Raw genomic sequence first — 17606 nt, 5'->3', positions numbered from 1 at the left:
AGTCACTTAACCTCTCAGGGCCTCAGTCTTCCCACCTATAAAATGCATACAGTAGTGATGCCCGCCTCCAGGACAGCTGTGAAATTGAAATAAGTTCATTTAGAGAAGCTCTGGGAACACTGCCCAGGGCAAAGTGCGGCAAGTATTTACTGCTCATTTAGCGGCCATTACTGAGCACCTACTATGTGCCAGGCACCAGGGATGCAGCAGTGATGGAGACACTGATGGGGTGCTAGGCCCCGGAGGGGTAGACAGGTGAGCAGTGCGGCATACCCAGGAGACCCCAGGTGTGGGAAAGCAGAGGCTCCTGGGGATCACACTCCCTCCACCTTTTCCTGCCCTGAACCTACAGCTGCTGGCCCCTCCTGCTCACCTGCCAGCCAGACCCCATTGTCCTGCGGCATCTGGGGAGCGCTTTGCCAATTGCCTGCCTCAAAGGTGCACTTGTCCTAGCTCTTGCCAGCTGGGGGACCTCAGGACAGTGCCTTGGCCTCTCATCACGTGCTTTCTTTCTGTGAGGGAGGACCCAGCCCCTTCCACGGGGGTTCAGCGAGGAGCAGGGGACAGACTGGATGGCATCCAGCCAGCAGGGTCAGCTCCTGCGGTGACCGGGAAGCAGCTGGTCAGCTTTAAACACACCTGCAGCTCCCCTGTGGCTCGCGGAGCCTCGTGGTCTGTGGTCTGCAGAGGTGGCCCAGGGCGGGTGATCTATCTGTGCCCCAGGTGTGGTGGAGGGGGTTAATTAAAAAGGTGGCTGGGAGATGAATTTCTGGAAACACAAATTGGAAACCAGTGCAAGCTATTGATCTGCCTAATGGGAAGCCGATGGTTTCTGAGTGTGCAGACAGCTCCGGCTCAGGCAGGTTACAGGAATCGATGTGGCCCCTTCCCCGAGCTGATCGGCCCAGGTGCACTGGGAACATGGGTCGGGGAGGGGCCGAGGAGGTGCCATACAGTTCTGTGTCTGAACCTTCCACTTCTTGGCTAATGAGAACACCCAGGGCAGAGGAGACCCCGCGGCTTTCTGTGCCTGTGTGGACCCCAAGGCTCTAAGTTCCTGTAAGGTGGCCTAATGCTCCTGCTACAGAAATTCTCTTTTGAGGTGTTTGTGAATCCCAGGCCCTCCCACCAAAGAAAGTCAAGTCTGGAACTCTGAAAAGGAAGCATAGGGAGGGAGGCCACACGGAGGAGAGGAAGGGTTCTATAGAGGTTGCTATATGTCCATGGAGCCCATCCTTCCTCTGCCTCCCTGTCCCTCCCTTCTTCTTCTCTCACCCACTCCCCTTTCTCTGTTATAGCCGAAATTGGTCATAGCCCCGTGGAAGAAGAAAGATGCCTGATGTGTCACTAGAGGTGAGGGATCCTTTTGAGGCATGCCCAGTGGGAGGACTTTCTTTTTCTTCCGGTTGAGTCTAGTTTCTCTTCACTCTTTGAACACTTGGAGACATGAATGAATTCCCCTGGTCACTGTGTCACTCATTTGTCGGCTCACTCGGCTGTTCACCACATCCCTGTCTTCCCATCTTTATTTAGCTCAGCCTTTTTTTTCAAGCAAGAAGGGAGATTTCTTAGGAGAACATAGACAGCCCAAGGACAGGCAGAGAATAGAGTAGCTGGTCCTCCCCAAAGATGGGAGCCAGCAACTGTTTAATACATGCGAAGCCAAGCCTGCTGTATCTTTTGGCCATTCTGGGGTCACACATTCACTCACCTTTGCTCCTCTTTGTACATCACTAGACCCTTCCATCTTTTAAATCTCTTGGCTTCTCCCCATTTCCACTGCCATGACCCTAGTGGAAAGCACTATTCTTCTTTTTGCCTGGGAAACTGAGGCAGCCTCCTGAATTTTCTCCCGAATCCCACCCTTGCCCATTTCCAATCTGTGTCTCTCACTACAGCCAGAGGGATTTATAGAAATGAACAGTTTATTCAACAGATTTCACTGATCCTAGGAAAGACGTCAAAATCATAAGCACGGTGTGGAACTGGATTACCACTCCCCCACATTCGGTGCCCTGTATCCAAGTGCCCTGCTCGGTTGGAGGATTATACAGCACGGCCCATGTTGTCCTCAGGCATGGCAGAGGGGCTGCTGAACAGTGGAAACAGATGTGAGCACACGCGTTAAGAACCAGTGAGTAAGTTACCACTTTTCTTTTCCTTTTTCCACGACGATGGCAATATTCCAGATAGAGACAGCCTGCTCTGTCAACCTGAGTGCAGAGGGGAGAGGAGACGAAGGAGAGCCACATGTGCATGTAGTCTGAGACATAAAGAAACGTTATTGTAGGCCACTGAGATCTAGAGAATTGTGTGTTAGGCAGCGTAACCCATCCTAACCTACCCGATACGCATAATCCATGAACTCTTGCCCATCGCCCCATTGCTTTGCTGAGGCACCACTGGCCTTTCGGTCCTTACACAAGTTGCTCCCTCCCTCCTTACAACATTTGTCTGTGACTCTCTCTCTGCTGGGAAAGTTCTTCACTCCCACTGTTGGGCAGTTGACAGTTACTCACCAATGAGGTGTTGGCTTCGCTGTGAAGTACTCAGGAAAGGATTGCCTGATCCCTGTTCAGAATACCTAGAATTTACCTTCTTTGTCATTAGAGCTCTTTCACTGCACTCTCAGTTGGAGGAAAACAGAGCCCAGGGATTTAGATCATGCTTCTTTGAGGCCCTACTCCACCCCCCACCAATGTGCCCGGGCCCATGCTGAGGGGCTGGAGGTAAGGGGGTACATCAGCCCTGCGCCCTGCTCCCACAACCTGCCCCGTGATGGGGGAGATAGGTGTGCAAGCAGCAGCATTTGAACCCATTATGATCGTTGTAGCAGAAATTAGTGTAAAGAGGCCAGCGAGGAGGCAAGGAAGAGGGGGAGTCAGAGATGGCTTTGAGGAGATTTTGGAGGTGTCCAGGTGGGGGGAGCTTCCTGGGAGAGTGGGCGATGGGGGGATCTGATGGAGGGATTGTAGGGCAAGAAGTGGTGCCCAGAGTTTCCAGGACTTGAAAGAGGATGAACCCAGGAGAAGTTGGAACCAGAAGTAAATATCTGGCGTCTGTGTGTATTCCTGGGAACACAAGTGAGCGTTTCTGTTGGAGTGCCTTTGCAAGCTCATGGTGTTGGCTTCTTGGGGTCGAGGGATGGTGATAACGATGACAGTGGGTTCCAAGCCCTTTCACACCGTGGATATCAGTGGCAGGCTCTGATCCGAGGGTGTGGTGGGTGTGTGTGGGCAGCTGTGTTCCCGGACACAGCAGCGGGAGAGACATCTTTGTCTCCACTCTGCTCATTGGACACGTCTGGATGCCTTAAATTCCTGACTTTGTCTTCTAAGAAAACCCACCACGGTTCTTTCTAGTGAATCAAGGCTTCCTGTGTACACAGCCCAGTAGTCATTTAAAACGTGTGTCAGGTGAACAAAATGAAAGAGAGACGAATCGCCGAAGCATCACGTCCCTGGGTATGATGTCTCTCCGCGTGCTCTTGTTGTGAAAAGAATCCGCAGGGACCAGGATGAAACCAGATGCTCCATGATTAGGGGCTGTGGTCACTCAGCAGGCCCCTGCTCTGGGGAAGTGAGGTGTTTCCTGGGGTTTGAGGGCCCTGATGGGACATGACAGAAAAGCTTCTCAGCCTCCCAAAGGTTGGAGGGTGGGCAGTGATGCTGGAAAAGTCACCCCCCTCTGTGGCCCTTGAGTTTCTCGCTGTTGGAATAGGGAGGGAGGTACCATTCCCCGACTGCCAACCTCACTGGCTGTGCGGCTTAGGCAGTAGGTGGACAGTTCTCGGCGGAGCCCATTGATTCCAAGGAATTGTGGCTGTTTGCTGGTATTATTTTCATGCGGGTTGTGAGGTGGACCCTGCTGGGCTCCCCATACTGGAGGGGACAGACACCCACAGAAACTGGACCAGACCCAGCACACAAGCTCTCCTCAGAAAAGCTGACCTCTGTGTGGTGGTTGTCTAGAGGAAGGGACGTCAGCCCTCACTGGGGGGAGGGGGGGTGGGAGGTAGATGGAATAGCACAACCAAGGAGAAGTCTTGTGAGCTGGGACCAGAAGCGGAGGAAGAGGAGACAGGCGGGGGCAGGGGGGCAGGTATGGAAGGGAGCAGAGGAGCAAAGGCCTGCAGGCCCAGGCAGGCCTAGGCGGTGGTGAAAGGAATGCCCTCCTCCTGCCTCAGAGAGCTGGTTGAATCTGGCACAACGGGGCCGCTTCCACGGCTCTCTGGGCTAGAGGGTGATGCTGAGCTCCTGCCTGGCCCTCCGCCCGTCTTGCCGTTTTCAGGTCCAGCAGAGCTCACCCACAGAGCGTAGACGTGAGCCTGCCCACCCGACGGATGGGAGCACGGGCTCTGGTCAGATGATGGGGGGGGCTAGGGGCCCCCCCGCGGCGGAGCGGAGGCCACAGGCGTGGGCAGTGTAGAAGCTGAGGCTGCACGCTGCCAGGGTCCGGCTAGGGTCAGTTCCAAAGCCAGTCGGCTCCTCCCTAGGGCCCCTGCCTCTCAGACTAGCTAGTGCCTGCTGGTGAGGCTTCAGAACCTTCCAGGCCACAGCGGGAGGGATCTGGATCTCTCCAGATCAGCACATAGGTATCACTTAGTGTGCCCTCTCAGACTGGCATCCCCGGCAGGCTGCAGGGCCCAGCTGCGGAGCCCAACGCTGCGTGTCTGTGCTCCATGTGAAACAGTGCTGCAATCCATGAGTAGTGTCCGCAGCGGGTGAGGAAGGGGAGACCTGGGTTATGCACGCCAGCCATTTGCCACTCCTGGTACACCCCCTCATTTTGCATATGGAGAAACTGAGGCCCAGAGGGAAGAATGCCCTCGTCCAATTGCCTGTCCTTTCACTTCCCGCTCTGGCCTCTCGACAGAACTCTTGGTACCCCCCGTGACACCACGTGAAAACAGTCAACTATGTGTTGTGACAAGGAAATCATAGTGGATGTGTCTGGACCCACACCATGTTTCTCTTCTTGTTTTTCCCCTTTGCCTCTGTTCTGTTTTAATACTTCGTGTGTTTCGTGCATTATGAAGGATGGTGGGACAATGAACCTCCATGGGCCCGCAGCTCAACTCCAGAACTAGAACATTCCCAGTCACTTCCATCTTCTCCTTGCCTGGAGGTCACCCCTCTCTGCAATTTGGTGTTTGTTTGTTTGCCATTCTCTTGCTCACAGGCCGACTGAGCCTTTGTTTTCAAGCTCTAAAAACATGCTCTCTGTATGTAGATCTCTAAAATTTGCATTTTTGTACTCAACATTTCCCTCTCTCTGAGCTTGAGCTGTGCTGCTGTGTAGCTGGAGTTTGCTGTCACCGGTGTGGAAAGAAATGGTGTGACTGTGCTACAATTTCTTTTTGCATTGCCCTGTCAGTGAGTATCTGGGTCACTTCCTCTCTCCCCCTCCTCTTGCGAACAGTGCTGCGACGAACTCTTCTTGGGTGTGCCTTGTGTGGCTCCTGGGAGTGGATTTGCAGGGTGCTAAGGTATGGGACTGGTCAACCTAACAAGAAAAGGCCAAAGCGGTTTTCAGTGTGGCCAGACCAGGTTTCACACTCGTCAACCGTGGGTGCCAGCTGATCTACATCCTCTCAGACCCTCGGTGCTGTCAGATGTCACATGTCTTCCTCACTGTGAGCCTGATGGATGTGAAATCTCTCACGGGGACCTTACCTTGCACTTCCCTGCATCCTCGTGACATCGGGCAGCTTTTCCCGCGTTCATCTGTGCACTCCGTTTCCTCCTCTACGACATGCCTGCTGTGGTCTTTTTGCTCATTGCCTCTCTTCTTCCTGTGGATTTGTAGGACTTCTTTATGTATTCTGGATACTGATCCTTTGCTAGTTGTACATATACTTTTAGTGATTTGTCTTTTCACCCGTCATTTGGTGAAAGGAAATTTACATTTTACTGCAGTCAAACCTGTCGATTTTTTTTTATGCTTGCTGAGCTTTTAACACCTTGGTAAAGAAATTGTTCCCAACGCCAAGTTTGCAAAGATATTCCCCCAGAATATCCCCCTCTTCAACTTCTCTCTTTCAAATATAGATTTTTAATGTGTCTGGAATGGGTTCCGATGTCCCAGCACCGTTTACTAACTGGGCCGCCTTTCTCCAGTCACATGTCAAGAAGCCTTTTAAAAACTCCTAAGTATTGAGCTCTTCAGATCTCGGATCATTTGTAGCACACCTGCAGTCATTCATGCCTGCTGTCCGCGTGTTCTCCCCTCTCCCTCTTTCTACCATTGCGATCCCTGGTACGTGCAGGTGCCCCAGGAGGCCCTGTGTAGCCGTGTATGGATTATTTTTCTATGTTTCTTTCTTTATCGTTTTTTGAGAAGGAGAGAGAGAGAGAGTGGGGAAGGGGCAGAGACAGAGAAAATCCTAAGCAGGCTCCATGCTGTCAGTGCAGAGCCCGATGTGGGGCTCGGTCCCCTGACTGTGAGAACGTGACCTGGGCTGACAGCGAGAGTCAGACGCTTAACCGACGGAGTCACCCAGGCGCCCCATCCATGGATGTTTTGTGAGGATGAGGAAACAGGAGCACAGAGGAGGGTTGAGTTTGTAATGGCCACACAACGACCGTGTTGGGTGACCCCAACGTGGAGTCTGTCTCCGATTCTCTGAAGGCGGGTTCTGTGTTCCTTCCTCTTGGTGTCTGGCTGTGCACAGTAGGGCTGGTGGGTTGGGACCCAGGACCCTGGGGCTGTCGGTGGAGGGATCGGACATGACAGCCTGCGTTTCCGTTTCCATCCCATGGGCTCCCCTGAGCTGGTGTGAAAGCCATTTGGGCACATTGTTCCTGGGGGCCTGAAAACCTCCTGCCACCTCTGCTTCTCACCCCTGCCTCACCCCTCCTGCTGTCATTTTGATGATGAAGGAGCTGAGGTTTAACTCCTGCCTCTCACTCCCCACCGGCTCCTTGCCCGGTAAGGGGAGGGAGAGCCCTGGGAGCAGTACGCCAGCACCCTCAAACCTGGAACAGAGTCGAATCCTTGCCGGGAAGGCTCCACCCTTGCTCTGAGTGATGCAGAGTCATGGCCTCTGATGATGTGGATGACAACTCACTTCGGCAGCATTTGTGATGTGCCGGGGCCCGGTCTGAGCATTCCGTGGGGTCCTCGCCACCCTGTGAGGAGACACTGTTTTTACACTCATCTTATAGATGCGGAAGCTGAGGCTCAGAGCCGTTATGAGGCTCCAGACTCCACGCTCTTCACCACGAGACTGCATGGTCCCTTTGGACCCCGACCAGGCCCTAGCTCTCCCTCCTGGTGACTGGTCCAGGACCCGGGGATGGGTCTGCCATGGGGCCCCTCACGGAGTGCAGAAGAGCTTTGTCCCTGAACCCTGGATCCATGGTGGGTCTGGGCCTGCCCTGGGCCTCCTTGGCCCTGGAGGGTGCCCTCCCCGGCTTCTGAGGCTGAGCCAGGCCAGCCGGTGTTGCTCCTGTTTGCGGCCGGGGAGTCCCAGCTCCAGTTAGAGACTTCTCTCTTTTGTAGGCTCTAGAAACTCTGAGAACGGCCCTAAATGCTGGGCCCTCGATTAAGGGGTTTCAGAAGGCAGGAGCCCCAGGGACGCCTTGCTTTGCGAAGCCTCTTGTGTTCCAGGGAGCTGCTCTCTGTGGCCACCTCAAGACGAGGTGTTTTTGACAAACATGTGTCACCTGCATGACACTTGTAAGCAGTTATGCCATGGCCATAAATCTGGGCTTGTGCTGCCGAGTGCGATACCGGCTCCTACATGTGGCTGAAGCACCGCCAACAGTGTCTCTGCTGTTTGTCTGGCAGTGGGGGTGCCAGGCTGCTTCAGGACACATCGGCTCCCAGCCAGTGGCTGTATGCTATGAAGTCCCAACGCCGACGTCTTTCTCAGCATCCCACCCCCCCTTCCTAACCTTCGCTGGCTCCCACTGGATGTCTCACAATGTGGACACTTTTGCACCCAGTCGTGCTAATTGCTCTGAAAAGAAATAAAGCGGGAGGGGTGTGCAGGGAGTGACACAGGCCGTTCGGGAAGAATGATCTGTGATCTCGGGTTTGTTTAACAAACCTACTGGGTCAGAGCCTGAAGGAAACGGGGGGGAGCCGTGCGGGTATCCGGGAAGAGCATGCTAGCCAGGAGAGCTGCACATGCAAAGGCCCGGAGGTCAGGTTGGGTCTCAGGGGTTGGAGGCAGGTGTGTCTGGAGTGCAGTGAGAGGCGCAAAGCTGGGGGCAGGGTGGGAGTAGGGAGCATCGTGTGGGATGGTGAGGCATTTGGGTTTCACCTGGAGTGTCATGGAAAGCGGCTGGAAGGCCCTGGGTAGGTCCAGGAAACCGTAGAGGAGGCCAGATGGCTTAGGCGCAGCCACTCCCGGGCCAACTATACCTTGGTCGTAACTGTGCTGACTGTAGATCCTAGCTGTAGAGCGGAACCCAGGTGACAGCAAACATGAGGGCCAGGTGACGGTCCCGAGGCCGGCCAGTCCATCTGTCTGCAGCCAGGCCTCTGCCTATAGATCCTGCAGCCTGTGCATCCTGCCCGGAATGCTGGGATGCCGGGATCAGTTAGTTTCTGCTGCGGAATAACCACCCCGAAACGTAGCGGCTTGCACCAACTGTTGACTTAGCTGAGCAGCTAGCTGGTCGGGCAGGTCTTCCGGGCTCCCTCAAGCATGTGTGGTCAATGGCAGGGGACGGCTCATTGCCGGCTGGCTGTTGGCCGGGGCGACTGGGGCGGTGGTGAGTAGGCTACACGTGTCCCATGCTTCCAGGAGGCCGTCTGGGCTTCTGCCAGGGTCCTGGGCTTCTGCCTGGGCTTCTGCCAGGGTCCCGAGAGGGTGGGCACGCAAGGCCACGAGGCTCTTTGAGGCCTACGCCTGAAATTGGCACGGCATCATTTCCACCACATTCTGTCGGGCAGAGCAAGTCACGGAGCCAGCGCAGATTCAAAGCGGGGGGATCTAGACCCCACCCCTGATGGGAAGAGCTGCCCCATCATAGTGCAAAGGGTACGGAGACAGGGGGGTGGAGGAACAGAGCTGTTTAGGGGTCAACCGCAGTGTCCCGTGTTCTGGAGAGAGGAGCAAGGCAGGAGCCAGGGCCCCAGAACAGTCAGCCATGGCTGTGTCTCTGTCGCCCTGAAGAAACCAGACCCCCAACAATCCAGGACTAAGCAGAGGAAGCTCAGACCATTTGTTACTTTGTCACCAAATGCCACCTAGCCGGTAGCAATAGACTCAACAGTCCCCATGGAGGTGTCTTTCTCTGGGATGTTTACACCCAAGGACTGCGGAGATCATATGGAACATCGCACACCTTTGGCACCACCTCTTCCAGGAAGCCCTCCAGGCTTCTTCTGGGCTCTCCCAGGCTCACCCCCCTCCCCCCGTCACAGAAGACAGTGTACTTGTGTCCCTCATTGGTGCATGTGTGTGTCAGCCTCCTGAGTCAGAAAGGCCAAGGCCTGAGGACGGGGCTGTGTCTCACTCACCCCGAATCCCTACTCCTAGCTGGGAGTGTGCACTGAGGGTGAGGCTGGCAAGGTATGGGTATACTGGGGACCTGCATTCAGTGCTGACTCACAGTTGATGACTGCAAGGGAAGGGGAGGGTCACTGTACCTGGTAGCAGGCCCCAGATGAGCTCGGCCTGGAGCCGGGACGGGGGGTGCTGGGAACGGATGCTGGATGCAGGCGGCAGCCAGAGCTCAGCGGAGCAAGGGCAGAGACCACAGTCCTCCTGCAGACAGAAATGGGTCTCAAGCTCTGGACGCCAGCACCAAGGCACGAAGGCAGCCCACAGGAGAGCGTGCAGAGAAGGCACTCCGGGTGTTCAAGGCCAGCACTGGGCAGATGGAAAGGCAGGCAGGGCCTGTCAACCCTGAGGGAAAAAGAAACATCAGCCACGTTTGGCTATAGTCAGCTTTCGTTTACTGGAGTTTCCCTTGCCTGAGATCCACTGTACCCAAAATCAGTATTATTAGCATTAAAAAAGAGAAGCCAACTAGGATGTAGCACCCCCGAATGCACTGTGGTTTCGGTGCCATCACAGCGCAGGAGAAAAATCTTCATCACCTTCTCATGCATACCAGAGACAAGGGAGGGAAGAATGGAGGCGGGGCTGGGGGGGGGGGGGGGGAGCGGTCTTCACCAGGCCTCCAGGAGTGCCTCCCTGGGGCTCATAGTGAGTTAAGCCAGCCAGGCCTGCTAGTGTGCCAGCTCGTCCTGCCCACCTGGCATCAGCACCATTGCCCCGGGCTGGGCCGGGCAGTCTCCCTTGGGGACAGAGCTTGAAGCTTTTGCAGTTTGTAGTGGTCTGTTGTATTTAGAAACCCGAGCATCCCAGGGTCATAAATTACCTTGAACTAGTTTGCTAACCCTTGTGACTCGATACAGCGCCTTCTCAGAAGCGGCCAGTTATGTCAACGACTGAGTGAGGCGTGGCCCAGTCCTCGCAGTGAGGCAGCGTGTGCCAGGCCTGGCGTGGATGGTGGATGGTAGCCACCCAGGACCACGGGGACGATGCAGGGAGGTGCCGCAGGTCTGTGCACGGCATTTCTGTGGAAACGCACTCCAGAAGGGAGAAGGGTCTGTGAGTCCATGAAGTGGGATTCTCACTCCCAGCACGTGGTCGTGAGAGCTGTACCACATGGAAGAGGCAGAGCGCACCGTGTAGTTCAGCATTCCTGTTACGTCCCCGCTAGAGGATCAGCTCCTGCTTGCACCTTCCCAGGGATGGGGGCTCATCGCTGCCTGAGCCATTGCACACTGACAGGAAGTTAGCTTCCCGCAACTTCAGCTCCATCATCTGGGTACATGTTCTGAATCCGTGCTTGCAACAGCCGGGACAGAGTGGGAGGCCGTTGCAAGGCTGCTGGCCAGCTAGGACGGCTCTCCCAGCCTTTCCTCCATTGCCACAGCCCTCTGGGCACAACAGGTGCTAACGGGCCCATCTGGTTAGACATTCCGAGTGTTACCCCTGCACTGCAAGTTCATTGGCCACGGCAATGTTGACATCAAGAGAAACACGTGTCATTTTCTCATCCCTAGAAAGAGCTCCAACCCCCTCCCCGTTTTTGTATTCAGAAAGCAGAGGGGTGACCCACACGTTCTGGGGTCATGGGGAGGAGATTCAGGTGTGAAGGGAGCATCTGCTTGTAATGTGGGACCCAGTTCCAGGATCCCCTGGCATTCCTTGAAATTTGCTGGAGAAACACAACCCATTTGATGTTCAAAACCAGGCTTCCAACAGAATGGGACAGCTGAAACAGCCCAAAAATGGACAAACCGCATGAAACAGGTTTTGAAGGCCGCAGCCTTTCTGGCAGTCTGAGCCTCCCGGAGCAGCAGGGAACGGGTTTTGCCGGGAGACGCCCGTTTGCGATGGTGCGCGCGCTCCTTTTCCCCCGGGCGAGACAGGTGCAAACTCAGATGTATTCATTTTCCACAAACGAAACGACTCGGTTTTGACCATGTTGCAGACCTAGGACTTGGCTCCCTTGTTCCCGGGGGGTGTGCGTCTGGTTTTCACTCCATTCCGAAGGAGCCTGTGGAGGCTCCCAACTTTGGACCTTCTAATGATAATGATTTACTGGTTTCAGGGGGTTCGGGGTGGGGGTGGCGGGGGGAGGTGGGACAAGAAGAGTGATGCAGAGTTTGGAGTCTGAAGGAATGATTAGCTGCGTGGAGGGCCCGGGGCCAGTGCTGATGCTGTAGTTAAGGCACAAGGACTTTCCGCAGCACCAAGGCATCACCTTTTGCTTCTCATCAACCCCTTGAAACGAACACAGTCATGTTCACTGATAGGAATCAGTACCACGTAATGAGTGTCCGCCGTGGGTCGGGGCCTCGCCGCACCTGTACAACCAACCCCACCCGTTCACGAGGGTTATGGTGCGCCCCAGTGTTTGAGCTCTGGGAGACTGGGGTAGAGAAATGCTGAACAGCTTCCCTAGACAACACGGCTTTCAAATGCAGATCTGAGACTTCCCACCCAAAGCCTTTCCAGGTCCTGTCCTTGGTGCCTGTGGAAGGTACAGATTTCCAGGCCTTGTCCTTGACGTGTCTGACTCGGTAGGGTCGGGGGGCGGGGCCGGAGACTCTGAATTTTGCCCCCTTCCCGTGTGATTCCAGCAGGCAGCCTGGACACCCAGCCTCTGTCCAAGCAGGCCAGCGTCCAGTATTCGGCTGTGCCCAGCTCACCAGTGTGAGCTCAGAAACACCGAACCAAGCAGTTCCCGTAGATCCCCCCACCCCCCACCCCCCACCCCTGGCACAAGAATCCTAAAACCCTGACTGGCATTTTCCAAAGGTCCCAGCAAGCTTCTCGGGACCCTGAGCAGCCAGCCAGTGAAACCTGAGGACTGCTTGTTTGGGGAGTGTGGGGGCTGCTTCTGGAGAAGGTGGGCTTGGTTACAAGTGTTGTCTTAATTGGAACGAGGACGTGGAAGGGAAAGCAATGAGTCCAAATTAATCCGTTTTCCTGTGAACCTCTCCCACCACCCCGTGCCAAGGCGAGGCAGCCTTTGTAATTAACTGACTGGGCCTTTTCTCCCCCCAAACCCAAAGTGGGAGCGTGCGATTTATTTTGTGTGCGAGGTGGTATGAAAATGGCCAAAGTTGGCAGATGAGGCTGGGATGTTGGTGGCGCTGGGTAAACAGGGCTGAGCTGTCCGTCACCTCCAGGTCGGAATGGGGAGCTGGCTCCAAGGCAGGGACCGGGGCTGGGGCCACGGAGGTGCTGTGCCGAGGGCTGAGCAGGTGGCCTTGGGAGGAGAGCAGAAACTTCTTAGCACTGTGGATGGGAGTAGAGGCACTACAGTTCTGAAATCAAACCCTTCTCCTCGTCCTACCTGTGTCACCACGGACCAGACACTGAACTCTCCAAGCGTCAGAGTCCACGTGGGTTCAGCGGTCTTTACTGAGTGCCTGCCGTATGTAGTGGACCCAAGTTCATCTGCCTGATGCGCATAAAGACCATCACTGAGACACGGAGTATAAAGCAAAGCAAGAGTTTATTCTTGCAAGGCAGGAGGGCGAGCCTCACATCCACCTCCCTAGAGGAGGAGAGTCAGGGGTACTTAGTGGCGAAGGAAAAAGGTCAGGGTACAAAGTTGCGGCTGCTAACCCTTTGGTTACCCTTTTCAGTCCCCAGGGTCTTTTGATCCGTCCTCATTCTTGTGGGTATTGGGACCACGACCCGGCCGCGGCCGTTACTTCCTGCTGAGGTGGGGTGAAGACTGGGGTGAGACTAGTGGAAACGTTGGGGTGGAAAGGAATGTTCTGCATTACCGGGATTTTTGTACTTTGGTCGATAGTTCCTGTACCATGTTGTGTCTAGGGTTTTAGGGGTACTGGAGAACAATAGGTAGCATGTTGTCCTCATGGCCTGATTCCCTTGCACCAGTTCCCCTGCGTCAGAGGTTCAGGTCCGGCACAGGCTCACTGGTCTGAGCCGGGTCCCTTTCGACCTCCTCCCTGCTGACAGGTGTAGGGAACCTGTGGATTCTTGTCATTCAAGTGTGAATCCACGGCTCAATTCCCTGTAGTCTCGGGGGAGTGGGGGGTCAATGGCACCTCGCAGGGTCTGACCTGTCCAGTGAGGCTGGAGCTGGTCCTCTGGGCTCCCGCTCTTCAGGTCTTTAGTGACATTTTTAGTGACACCTTTGGATGTCACCAAGGGACTCAGGCAGCGTGAAGACACATCTGTGAGGTACATCAGCCTGCCGGAAGCAAAGTCAGGCCCTGGACGTACCTGATAGTATCCAAATCGCTGGCGGGAGCCCCGCCAGCAACTCCTAGGTCATGAAAAGAACATAGAAAGTCTTCCATATAACATTCCACAGGGGCTGAAACCAAGCCCTCTTCTAGAGACCACTCTTTCCCAAAGCAGGGCAGATGGCACGGGTTGTTCCCAAGTGAAGTGGGTTTCTTGGCAGAGCTTTGCCAAGTTCATTTTTTTCCCTTTTTCCACTCTCTCGGTGTCTCCAGGAAGCGTGTGATTTCCACTGAATGCCCAAGGCCTTGGACGCTGTGGTTGTCACTCCATTGTCACGCTGAATTATTAGCAGCACTCCAAGCCTAGAAAGGCTGCGTGCCGGTCTTCCCCAGGTTTGGGGCGTCTCAGTTGTACACCCTTGAGAACTTGTGGGCACCCAGTCTTAGGATTGTTTTTCGCACAAGCGTTGCCTTTTGTAGCATTTCGCTGAAATCGGAGCCCGCAGTATACTTCTGGATCCACTGGAGAGTGGCATCTTTCCCATAACGGGTGCTTCGAGGAATGTGGCTAATTATTTCTTTCATCAGATGCTCTAGGGTAAGGATTCATTCTATTTCCAGCCGGTGTCAATGCCAGCGCGGTGTCCAAACCCCCACTCCTTACTTAACTCCTCTTTGGTCCTCCAAGGGACGTTGGGGTTGATATGTAGTTAAGTCTATCTTTGGCACGGAAGCTCTTCCAGAGGGTCTTGGAGTCTTTGACGGGCTGCCAGCATGGTTCCCTTGGGCAGTCGGTCCACTTTGTGGCGTCTTCCGCAGCGGACGATAGCTGATGGGTCACCACTGCACCCAGCTCTTCCTTGTCTTTGACCCGTGACACTGTCCCCATCCGTGAACACGTCCACGTCTGGATGCTCCGATGGCAGCTTGTCCAGTCGGGATGGCTGCGATCAGCTTGTTCAGCTTTCCGTGTGTCTCTGGTGATCTTTCTGAGTGGCCCTTGGATCACCGGGCCACTTACTCTCACGTGTACCTCGGGTGGTCTGGCTTCGGTTTGCGGGGCTTCAGGGAAAAGCAGTGTTCGCTCTCAGTGCTTCCAGTCAACACAGTGGGAGAAAACTGGAAACCTTAGTTTGGAGAGTCAGGGTCAGATATTCAAGGAAACCAGAAGAATTCAGGACCCAGCCCAGGTGTATAGACAACCAACGAACCCTCCAAGACGGTTCATCGGAACTATGATCTTACATTTTCACAGGTGTGTTACTGGAACAATCGCTCTGTCTGAAACCACCCTCATCTCCACCAAAGATAGCCAGATTAGGACACATTTGTTTGTGAAATTGTCCAGTTGAAGCTGGGCCTGTTTACACAAGCGCCATCACAACGGTGATTGGTCATACAGGTGTTTGGTTGTTCAATCTGCTTCGCTGGAACTTTTCGTAAGGAATGTCAGATTGAACTTTTAACAGCCTTGTCAGGCTAAAGAAGCCAAGCCAGATACTGGCCATCAGCCTTTGCCTGCCATACCTATAGGTGTGGGTGGCTCCCTCTCTTCTCGAGATCCCCCAAATACCCTGAGGTTCCTGCACCTGCCAGGAAGTGACGACCTTCCTTATTCACCTGGTAGGGCTGCTGGCAACTTTGTAAGCAAGGTACGAGGCAAGTTTTCCAAGGGGCTTCATTGGCTCGGCAAAGTCAACCTTAATTAGCTCCTTAAAGCTCTCTGATTGTAGCTGAGTCTAGGCATAGCTCCCTCAACTATGACATTCCAGTCAAAGCCTTGGCAACACGGCCAATGTTTCCAGTGGCGTCCTGTTGCAAGGAGAACGGATTCGTATCGACCTTCTGCAAATAAATACACTGCCGTGAAAGTACGAGAATACTCCCTGAGAGTTTTGAATTCTGGTGGTACCAGGTAGGGAGAAAGGGATAAATGTTTCCTATCTGTTTATGAAGAAATTACTTACCAAACGTCTGCCAAATGTCATGGGCAGACTGAAATTTAGAAGAGCAAACATTAGAGGACCAGCAATGTTTACACAAGTGTCTGTTTGAAAGCAGTTTCCCCATTAGTTCCGGGAATTCTTACTAAGCTTAGCTTTATGATCCTGAAGGGATCAGAGAGCTGTATTTGTCAATGCAGTGCAGCTGGCAGGGAGATTCTGTGACACACGATACTTCAGTAGTTAGGATTACAAGCGATGACGCTATACCAGGACATATGAAAACCTTAGGAATCTTATAAAATCTCTAGGACACTTAGAGCCATCACCCATACAACAAAGCCTAAGAAGGTTCCTCATCGCTTATTTGATGATGCCTCCCATGTCATTTGACACACCAGGGAATAAGCCTAATTCGTCAAAAAGACTTCCATTCCCAAGCTGGGTTTTTGGAAGTTGGTGAAATACCAGAAGGTTTCAAAACTCGTGCCTAAATAGGATTACAGATCATTACAAAACAGGATACTTATTTAGCCTGGATGGCAAGAAGAGGTTCTCAAGGTAAATGCAGACAGCAAGGTAAATGGAGCTGTGAGCAAACCTTAGCTCTCTTAACACTGAGCAGATTCAACTTTCTTAAGTAAGCAAAGACCTAACAAAGACAAGACATAGAAACTTTGTTTTTCTAGGCAGATTAAAGATAAAGAAAAACCTCTGTTGATAATTTAGACCCATCATCTAAGAAGCCTCTGTCACATGAACAGCGAGAACACCCAAATTCCAGTCTTATACCGCTGTACTTTGGATATTAAAACTCATTCGTTGCAACAAGATGAATTTTTCAAAAGATATGCAGTCCCTTCTGTCTTCCTCCGTGTCACCTCCCACGTTGATACATACTTATTTGGACAAGGACATCCAGGGCACTGCATGGGTCTGAGTCCTTGTGACGGGTGTTGGGATGTGCTGACCAGAATCTCCGGCAGGAACCCAGGTCTCCCAGCCATAGCAATGCTGCCTACAGCCTTCGACGCTCAGACATCATCAGGGACCGCCGTGACTGTTGACAGCGGCCTTGCCAAGGGCATTGCCCGCTGCCCAGCTGGTCACATCCAAAGACGCTTACGAAGAGCCAGCCCCTTTCACCTAAGTTTGGATGCTTCCGAAGGGCAGTCCAACTTTCGGGACTGCTCAGAGAGTCGGCTAAGGCTTCCGTTGACGTGTCACTGCTCAACTTCTGCCTGACATCGTTCTCTGCCTCCCCCTTCTCTTCCCCGGCGGTCGATCGCTGCCCTCATAAACTTGTTTCTTACATGCGAAACTCCAGAATCTCGGCCCCGACCATGCATAGCATTTCTTTCGAAAGATTCCCTTCTCGCAAACCTTCTGCAATTTTCCCTTTCGCATTCCTTCAGATTTTGTCCTACGTTTTCCCCTCTTTGTTTTTTTTTAAATTTTGTTTGAGAGAGAGAGAGAGAGAGAGCACAAGCGGGGGAGGGGGGGAGAGAGAGACACAGAGAGACACACAGAGAGAGAATCTCAAGCAGGCTCCACTTGGAGCCTGACACGGGGCTCAATCCCACAACTCTGGGATTATGACTTGCGCAGAGGTCAGGAGCGGGATGCTCAACAGACTGAGCCACCCAGGTACCCCAAGTTTTCCCTCTTTGAATAACCAGTCTCACTTTCACTAAATACAGAATTTTTTCCCTTATTTTTTCAAGTAGGCTTAATTACATTTGTTAAAATTATTTACATCTGTCTGTCTGTCCTTCGCTTGCCTGTAAAGCTTCAGAAGCCATTGGACAGGGCTCTAACGTCTTTTTCTTTTCCATCACATTTTGTGACAGTCACAACGCCAACAGCTGGTTTGACTTACAGGAAACACAAGCAGAGTGAAACTATCATATTTAATGTTGGCAATTCTAAAGACTTATGCCCATTTTCACGAAACAAACAACGTTA

General features: G+C 53.5%; 1 protein-coding gene and 1 long non-coding RNA gene across 7 annotated transcripts in view; one reads left to right on the top strand and one right to left on the bottom strand.

The window, feature by feature from the left end:
• Window positions 1–17606, top strand: part of IQSEC1 (IQ motif and Sec7 domain ArfGEF 1) — a 460032-nt gene that overhangs the window by 231552 nt on the left and 210874 nt on the right. The gene's annotated exons all lie outside the window — the stretch shown is intronic.
• LOC128314855 (uncharacterized) lies at window positions 12977–14062 on the bottom strand. Its single transcript, XR_008296990.1, has 2 exons — window positions 13573–14062; window positions 12977–13203 (listed from the first exon to the last, which is right to left on the bottom strand). It is a non-coding gene; the product is annotated as an uncharacterized LOC128314855 (long non-coding RNA).

The sequence above is a fragment of the Acinonyx jubatus genome, chromosome A2, assembly GCF_027475565.1.
Source record: "Acinonyx jubatus isolate Ajub_Pintada_27869175 chromosome A2, VMU_Ajub_asm_v1.0, whole genome shotgun sequence".
NCBI lineage: Eukaryota > Metazoa > Chordata > Mammalia > Carnivora > Felidae > Acinonyx > Acinonyx jubatus.
This window is presented reverse-complemented; position numbering and strand designations above follow the sequence as displayed.